The sequence below is a fragment of the Sarcophilus harrisii genome, chromosome 4 (genome assembly GCF_902635505.1).
Source record: "Sarcophilus harrisii chromosome 4, mSarHar1.11, whole genome shotgun sequence".
NCBI classification, from domain to species: Eukaryota; Metazoa; Chordata; class Mammalia; order Dasyuromorphia; family Dasyuridae; genus Sarcophilus; species Sarcophilus harrisii.
In genome coordinates this window covers 155,429,773-155,439,538 of record NC_045429.1, presented here as the reverse complement: position 1 = coordinate 155,439,538, position 9,766 = coordinate 155,429,773, and the positions used below count along the sequence as shown (strand labels likewise).

At 34.3% G+C, this 9,766-nt stretch overlaps 1 pseudogene; it reads left to right on the top strand.

Annotated features, from left to right (window-relative positions):
- The first annotated feature begins 574 nt into the window (after positions 1-574).
- Positions 575-3,346, top strand: LOC100922475 (annotated as a pseudogene).
- Positions 3,347-9,766: the final 6,420 nt, after the last annotated feature.

Here is a 9,766-nt window from a genome sequence, read left to right as displayed (position 1 = left end):
ATAGATTAGGTAGAAAATTATAGATACGGTTTTCCAAGTTTCTAGCAAAATATTTCAAAAAGGCATACAGTGGAAAAAAGAAATGGCTCTGAAATCAGAGAGCCTGGGTTCAAATTTCCCCTCCAATTATTACTACCTTTGTGACATTTGGCAAGTCACTCAATTTCTGTATGTCTCTTATTTTCTCATCTCTAAAATGAGGAGGTAGAATAGATAACCAATGTGGTGTCTTCCAGATTTATATCTTTTATCTTAGGTCTTTCATTCTTCTGACTTTGAACTCAGGACTTCTTGATTTCAGGCCCAATACTCTTTACACTATACCACCTAACTGCCTCAAGGTAGCATTTAATTAGTGAAGGGAATACATACACTTATCATGTACAGGACATTTTTATTTCATCTTACAAAATACATAAAAAACACAAAGACCCACCAAAAAAACATCATGGAGGTGATGTCATGACATGCAAGTAAATTGGATTTAAGTGAGGAAGGGTTGTGCAAAGTCATGGAAAATACACAAAAGAATCACAATAGTCTACTTGCAATTTATATAATTCTCTTATTTCTTTGATGGGTCCCAAAAGGTCCTATCCAATCCTCCCTCCTAAAGAAAAATGTTGGGGAGCAGATGGAACCGGGGGTTGGGTGCTCCAGGGACTGATGTAGGAAAAGTGGGTAGCATCTATATCTGTACCCTCCAGCGACCCCGGCAGCCAGCAGCAGGAGGCAGCCCAGCACTTCCCAGTCCCATCCCAGCAGTGGCCAAAGCGATTCCCCGAAGGAGCGCAGGTGCTCCCACCCCAAGGCTACCCAGGCAGATCGTACGCATAGTCACGAACCCAAGCTCGCGTCCGCCTCTCGTCTTCAGTATCTCAGCCCTCAGACCTTCCGACGCACCCTGGCATGCGAGGCTACTTCATTTTACACCAGTAACCTTGACTAAAAGGGAAGACTTATTGTCGTCGGAATTTTGGCTGATTTCTGCCCCCTGGAGTTAAGGAGAATTTACAGGCTCTCGAACAGATGAACACCGTAACCTCCAAGTCTAATTTATTCCACAACACTAATTTTGCCATTCCTGACTTCAAGGTGGGTTCCTTGGATTCTCTTGTTGGTCCCTCAGAAGAATTGGGGAAACTTGATACCTTCGCTTAAAGCCTTATAAAGAAAGAAGATGGCTCAGTGTGTAGTAGTTGTGGAAGATGCAAAAGGCAGAGTTCATGAGAGCCTGTTGGCCAATGGAGTTGACAACTTTTTTGATCCGATTTGAATGGGACATGGTCAAGTATCCTGCCAAGCAGCCACTTGTGGTGTAGTGACACATTAGCAAAGCAATTGGCACAGATAGAAATAGACCTGAAAGCTTGAACAGCTGCCTACAACATTCTAAAAGGAAGTCTGGAGAATCTGGAAAAGAAGCTTGATTCAGAGTATCTCATCACCAAGTTATTCACAGTAGCAAAAAAGAGATGCAGCTCTCTCAGACATGGTAGCACCTTGATCAACCAAACTGATTGCTGAGAATGATGAGGGAGGCCTCTTTATAGTAACAATGTTTAGGGTGATCAATGATTTCAAAGCCAAAGCCAAAGAAAATAAGTTCATTGTCCACGAATTTTTCTATGATGAAAAAGAAATTAAATCTGAAAGGGAGGAGATGACTAAATTGCAGTGGCTCAAGATGAACTTCAATGAAGCATTTATTGCCTGGATTTACCTAAAGGCTTTGAGAGTATTTGTTGAATCTGCGCTAAGGTAGGGGCTACCCGTGAATTTTCAGGCAGTGCTTTTACAATTCAACAAGAAGGCCACAAAACGTTTAAGAAAAGTTCTAAACTCAGTTTTCAAACACCTGAATGAATTAGCAGCAGCAAGTATATTGGATGCATCTGTGGATATTACTGGATTACAACTAAATAACCAAGATTATTTTCTTTCTGTCTACTTTCACATTGACTTTAGTCTTCTTGACTAATTTTTTAAGAGCCTGGTAACACTTTATGACTCTAGAAATTGCTTTATTTCATAAAATTAAAATTTAGATGCTGTCTTCTCTAAGTTAAAGAATTTTTACAAAGTAAGCTTCAGAATAGCAATTACTTTTTTTTTAATGGCAAGTTCTACAAATTCTACAGAAACAGAAGTAAAAAAACAGTTACTGTTCTCTCAGTGAGCTCACCCTTATGAATAAGTGCCATCTTTATTCATGTTAAAAGCTAGAAACATTCTAAACATTTAGAATGTTACCACAAAAATTACTCAAAAAAATTGGTTGTGGTTGTATTTATTTTTTTGTAAGTTACAATAAAGAAAAGCTCCCATGTCTTTAAAAAAAAAAAAAAAGAAAAATGTCCAGTGTTACTATATGAATTGGGTATACTATCCCCTCCCCAGTGAAAACATATTTAGGAACTATTAAGCAAGCAAACTTCTTACCATCAGACCAGCACTGTCAAACAAAAACTCATTTTAATAGCAGTAATAAAATACTATGGCTTTTGCTTCCTTAAAGCAAGACTTTAATCCTTTACTGTTAATCCCACTGTGAGGACCACATGAGAAATTTCTTTTCTCTCTAACAGACATACTACTTCATACCATTTCCTTGCTCTGGCTAAAAGATCAAGTCACCAAACTCTTGAACCTGAGGTTACTCACAAGGCAACATCAGAGGTTAGTGTCACTTAAGAAATCTCTCTTCTTGAGTTTGCTAGGTTTATTGATAACATTAATGATGATGATCCCTATGAAATTTCCATTTATGTCTAGAAGTCAGTTTCTAAGTCTCTCAAATTTTGACCAACCACCCCAAAACTGGTATTGTCCCAAATTTCACATTTTATTCCACATGGGTGAGTACTTGTTTTACCTTTGCCACCTCTCTCTCCCAAATCATTGAAAATAACTTCTGGATATGGGAGACATTGAACTATTAATGACTCTTCTGGCTCTGGTCATTCAACCAGTTCTTAATTTACCTAATTATGCTATCATACAGCACTCTACAAATTCTACAGAAACAGAAGAAGTAAAAAAACAGTTACTGTTCTCTCAGTGAGCTCACCCTTATGAATAAGTGCCATCTTTATTCATGTTAAAAGCTAGAAAGACATGTCCAAGACATGAGATAGATTTGAAAAATTTCCAGAATAGTCTATAGCATACTTAAATGGTTGATTGTTGTTCTTTATCCTTGATGAAGATCAAAATGATGTCACTATGTTGGACTCAAGGTATTTGTTGGAATCAAAGTACAGTGTAGCTGATGAGACCAATATGAGCTTGGAAGACTCACTACAGGTTGAACACAAATAATCTTAATGAATGTTTGGAGTGAAGATGTCTCTAAATTTGCAAATCTCACAAAAATATTTTCCATTTGATTTGTATTTATATATCCACATTTTTTTGGGTACATAAATATAAATCAAATGGAGAATGGTTTTTTGAGGTATCTCCAAATGCTTTTCTTCTAGGGAATCATCACCCCTTATAGTATGCCCCATTGTACAATTTGTCAAGCAATCACAAATGAATTTCTCTTTGGGGAAAGTCAAAGCCTTCACAGGATTTATGTATAGAGACAAAATTTCTAACCAGAATATATTTATTAGTTGATATGTGAGAGTGGCCCTTCTTCCCATTTCTGTTGAGATCTAGACAAGAGTTGTCATCTGAGTTTTTTTTTAAGTAAACTCCTAATGAAGGCAATATGCCAAAAAAGTGATTTTTTTTTAAAAGGATAGTACCAAATTTGAACTTAGTCTTTTTAAACAAGAGCTAAAGAAGTCCTAGACCATGATTTATACCTTGGACTGTTCTACCTCAGCAAAAATGAATGGCCACCTTCACATGAGTCTATCTTTCCAAGAGTTTAAGCCAACCAATTCATTCAGAAGGCAGCATTCATCATTGAAATTTATTCTTTTTAATTTAATTTTTACAATATGATGCATTACACACTTATTAAATACTTGCAATATGATGGCACTTTCCTAAATGATGGGGATACAAATTAGAAAACAAAAAGACACTCTCTATCCTGAAGCATCTTACAGTCTAAAAAGGGAAGGTTGCTCTCTAATGGAAGTTAGCAAAGTTGAGGCTGGGGAGAGTTAGCTGGAAAAGCCTAGATCCCAGACCTTTATAAAGAAAAACTTTAGGATGAGGTTAGTGCTGTTCTCTAAAGCCTTCCAATCAGAAGGGAAAGAAAACAGGGAGTTGAAAAGGTGCTGGAGTGTCCAACTAAGTATGTAAAGTGAGATAAAATTAAAACCACAGGAATGCTACAGGTAAATGGTATATGACTTTGGTACTGATTGGTTAAGTTTAAAGTACATAACTACCATTTCTTCCTAAGAAATAATAAATTATGAATGTTCTCTATGGTATATCTATGAGTCATAAAGATCCTTTAATGCTTCTATGTTTAATTTTATAGAGTGGGTTATAACTCAAGTTTTCAAGTTCTAAGTTTTCTTACGTTTGTTTTCTTTTTAAAGTCAGTCACCAATCATTTATTATGCACTTATATGTGCCAGATCCCGTGTCAAGTATGAGAGATACAAATTAGAATGTATGTATTCCCATAGGATCATCTACATGTAACTCACAAAGAGGCATTTCTATATGGCTCTGGGATATTGCCACTTTGTCAAAGAAAGATCTTGATTTCTGCCTAGAAAAGAGCAGAAAGGGCCATGACTTTGATCATACTGTTTTTCCCTTAAAAAGGGGACAGGGCTCCCCCTCTTCCCTGTAGTGGAACAAAATAAGACTAAGATTTTACCAGTCTTCCTTTCTAATTCTAACAGATAGATCTAAGGAAGGATTGTTATATTTAAGTACAAACTTCTTTTCTTGTCTTTAACCTTTATATTTTTGCATTAATAGTATTTACTTTCTCCCCAAATTACATGTATAGTTTTCGACAGCCACTTTTGTAAGATTTTGGGCCTCTAATTTTTCTCCTCCCCTCCCTTTCTTCTCCCTTCCCTAAGACAGTTAGCAATCTAATACAGGTTATATATGTAGTTACGTTGAACATAGTCCCATAGTAGTCATGTTGTGCAAGAAGACTCAGAATAAAAGGGGAAAAACCATGAGGAAAAAAGCAAAGAAAACAACAAAAAAGCGAAAACAGTAATTTTTGATCTTTCAGAATCCAGAATTATTTCTCTGGATGTTGTTACAGGGGCCACCTGCTAGTGGGTGGTAGGTGTTACGGGAGCCACTTACTAGCTGCTGAGGATCTAATTCTGACCAGCAGAATAGATCCCTTCATGTGAAAGGATACTAATGATACAAGGAGACTGAGAGGCAGTTGCATTCTCTGACCTTTTTCCTCTATTTATTTCATTCCCAATCCACAAGCATCAGTAAAGGCTGATTTGTAATTCCTTTAGGGGTGTTATGATTCACAGCAGTGGGGGCTTTTGGAGAACAGACCTGCCCCTTCACACTTAGGCATGGCTCTCAACAGGATGTGGATAGGCTTTTCCATCATGAGTCTTTTGGACTTATCTTGGATCATTATAATATTGATCATAGTTGATCATTACACAATGTTGTTAGTGTATACAATATTCCCTTGATTCCAATTCACTCAGCATCAATTCATATAGGTCTTCCCAATTTTCTTTCTGAAATTTGCCTGCTTATCATTTCTTATAGAGCAATAGTATTATATTACATTAATATACTAAATGTTTTGTAAAATAATATAACTTCCAATAATTGATTGCATTAGTTTTATTGATCTGTTATCCTGCTGATTAATATTGAGCTTTCAGTACACTAAAATTCTAAATCCTTTGCAAATTACTATCTAGGCACATCTCCCCTTTCTTTGTGCACAAGAGATTAACTTTTGCAATTTAAATATAAGACTTTATACTTATTTCTATTAAATTTCATCTTAGATTTGGCCCAGTTTTGGTCAGTTAAGATCTTGCTGAAGCCTGTCTTGGTCATCTACTGAATTAACTATTTCTCTCTATTTTTTGTCATCTAACAATTTTAGAACCATCTTTCTGTCTTGTTTTTAGAGGTTGATAAGGAAGTTACCCAAAGAACTTTATAAGCTTTTTCAGGACTTGTGAAAGATGAGAATTTTTGATAACCAGGTATTAACTTAGGAAATGAAGAACATTTGTTTAGGACTGGGCAATCTTACCTGAAGGGGAACATCAATATTGTAATTACATTTCCTAATAAAATGGAATTTTTCTCATTAAAAACTTGTTGATAAAGCTAGAACTATCTGGTTCAGTCTTTGTAACTATAGTTGTTCCCATAATAAATTGGTCTGTTAGGACCCATACCTTAGTGTCTCTTTTTGGGTAGCTAAGGTGTCGTAGAGAAGTCTGAAAGTTTTGTTAGGACTGCTATACTCTGCTGTGGTCAGAAACATCTGGAGATTTTGGTCAGTTCTAAGGAAGGATACCAGAAAACAAAACAAAACAAAACATTTTTCTAGAACAGAATAACCAGTATGATAAAGGTTACCAAGATCATATTATAAATGGATCATTGAAAGATTTGGGGATTAAAAACTTGGAGAAGAGAAAACCTAGAAGAGGAAATAGGATAATTCTTACTAAATATTTGAAAACTCTTCAAAACTGTAAGCAATAAGTATAAATTACGAAGTAGCAAATTTACATTTGATAATGGGGATAAAACTTCTTAACACTATTCAAAAGTGGAATAAATTTCCTGAAGTGGCATTAGGATCCTTGTCACTGGAAGTCTTCAGGAAAGGCCAGATGACCACATATAAAATGCAGCATAGGAAGAAGATATTTTTTTCTGTCAGACATGGGGTGCCTAGTTCTTGGTGCCAAGAGCTTCCCAAATCTGAGATTCTGTGATTCTATGATTTCCCGAAGGAATAGCAATAGAAGCAAGATCTTTTTTTTTTCTATTTCCAATTTTTAGAGTTAAAATTATTTAAATAGTTTAGGTTATAGCTGCTGTGATTTCAATATGTTTTTATTTTTATCATTTATTTTAATTTGATTGGTACTCTGAATTTTACTGGAATCTGTCAATGATCTCACAGCATATAGATGTTTCCTGCTGAAATGTGGCTAGGTCAGTAATCAGTCTCCTGTTATTATTTATAGTAAAAAAGTCTTATTCCTTCAATAGAATACTAACTCATTGGTTAACATATAAAGATTACATATTAGGAGTAATTCAATATTTCATTGGATCTTTGATCTCATTGATATGGCTACATCTTCCTTTGGTGCAGATTGCAACACATCCAAGTTTCCTCATCTTCTGTAATTTTGGTTCAGATATCCTCCTATCCATAGATAGTTTTCTCAATATACTTACAATTTTTCTTTAGTTTTTTTTTTTTATATTACTACTTTAAGTTAACAAGGGTGCATTCAAATTGTCCATCTGTTATTCCTTATTTTATCCACTATTTTATCTTTTTTCCTTTTCTGGTCATATATATTTTAAATACTATTTCAGCCACTTTTTTGCACATAATTAACTATTAGTAATCTATTGCATCTTAGTTAGGCCCATCTTGCATCTCTCTATTGCCCTTTAGGTGAACTCACAATTTTGATTCATCAGATATTGTGGCACTCCATTATTCATGATCATTTAACATCATTAGTAGAGTACTATACTGGATCTGTGATCTCATAGTTATTTATATTCCTCATAATGATGTATACCTTACTCTCTGTGATTCCTCATTGCTTGAAAGTCTCATCCATGTACCCCCATAAGCTTGCTACAGGGATCCTTCCAAAATTTTGAACTTTCCTTGAATTCACCTGGCATAACGATACAGTAGAGCATGTGGGCTAGCTATTGATTATTCTTTGATCTGGACTATATTTTATTCTGGACATGCAATTCTTTGAAGATGACTTTTATGCTACATTTGCTTTTCTCAAGAAAAAGTCTAAAAATAATATGTTGCAGCTTATTCATACACACTATATGATTCTCTATACCTTCTGAGTGACCTTCAACTTCAAGTCTTCGGGACTAGAGTATTATAAAGCTCATAATAGTCATGCAGTTTTTGCAGAAAAATATTGGGTAGAAATAAAATAGGTCTTTGTTTTAAGAAGAAACTTGAAGGCATTAAAAAAGCAATCTAATAAGTTCCTTTTTAAAAGACATTTTATTGATACCTTTTGGTTTTCATCCTTCAAATTATCTCTTGTAATCTTTGTCTTCCTCCCTTCTATAGAGGTGTCCTTCATAACAAATAATTTTTTTAAAAGTTGAGAAAAAACCCAGTAAAACTCATCAATAACCTTCACCCAAATCTGGTATTATATGCAATTTCCATATCCAGAGACCCTTTCCCTCTATAAAGGAATAGGAAGAAGGTTATGTTCTTTCTTTTCTGTGGGGCATATTCTTTGTAATTTGAAAACATTTGTTTTTGATTGTTTTTATTTCCTATTTTGAAAATTGTAATTATTATGGTTATTATTTTCTTTATTCGGTTTACTTCACTTTCCATGATTTTCTTTATCATATGTGCCATTTATTATAACATAATAATATTAGTATACCACAATTTGCTTAGCCATTCTCCACACAATAGTCATCTACTTGATTTCTAGTTCTTTGCTATCTCAAAAAGAGCTCTTATAAATACTTTTGTATATTTTGAGTCAAGCTCACTGTCTATTTGTAGTGTCTTCCATAAACACAAGCACACACATTTTTTGTGTGTGCATATCATTATCAAAGAATTGCATGTCCACTATAAAAGATGGTGCAGATCAAAGAATAATGAATAGCTCACACACATATATAATTATCAATAGGAAGTCCAATTAATGGGATAACATATCTGGATAGTAGGTAATATTGCACTTGGTTTTCTATTTTTAGTTATTTAAGTAAAACTTTTTTTGAGTAAATATAGATATAATTTAGGAGGAACTGTAATATTTTATGATCGGATACAATTAGAATAATGTTCTCTATCAAGAGGAACATCTGCATTATCACACCATTCATAGGTAACTTCTCTTCTATTTGAACTTTGTTCTAGGCATCCTCAATGACAATAGCAAATATCTTAAATGTGCATATACCCTCCTTTTCTTATGCTTCACTAAAATCTTAATAATCAAAGTATTGTCAAAATTATCTGTTTTGTCTTATCTACTAAGGAATCTTTTAAGACCTTAACATTTTGTACCAGCATTATGTACCAACATTAACAGTTAAATTTTTTTGTAGATTAAGAGCTTTGCAGTTTTTGTTCCCTTATAATACATAGTAATCTTTTTATTTAAAAATGATTTTATTTACTATTGTTTCAGAATTTTATTTTGAAGAGAAGAGATTGATTTTAGTTCTAGATGCATAGCAGTATACAGTACAAGTCCAGGTATGTGATTCATTGATCTTTGAGAACAAGGACTATATCTTACTTAAAAAAAAATAATTGTAATGCCTTGCACAAAGTAGTCCCTTAATAAATGTTTTTGAATGAATGAATAAATCTGAGGACAGAGGGAGTTAATCTAATGAATTAAAAACATTCATTTTAGTTTTGGTATAGTGGATTAATGTGGTTATTTGGTCAAATATCATTTTTGATCTTTGTTTGCTAATATGATAGAAACTGATCCATGTGTAGAGAATATCACTGCTGAGCTGATGTAAATTCCTTATGTAAAAGAGTCTGGAGAGCTTGCTTCTAGGAGAGTCATGATATGGAATGGAAGTGCCTAGAGTGACTGTGAAGCATTAATAACAG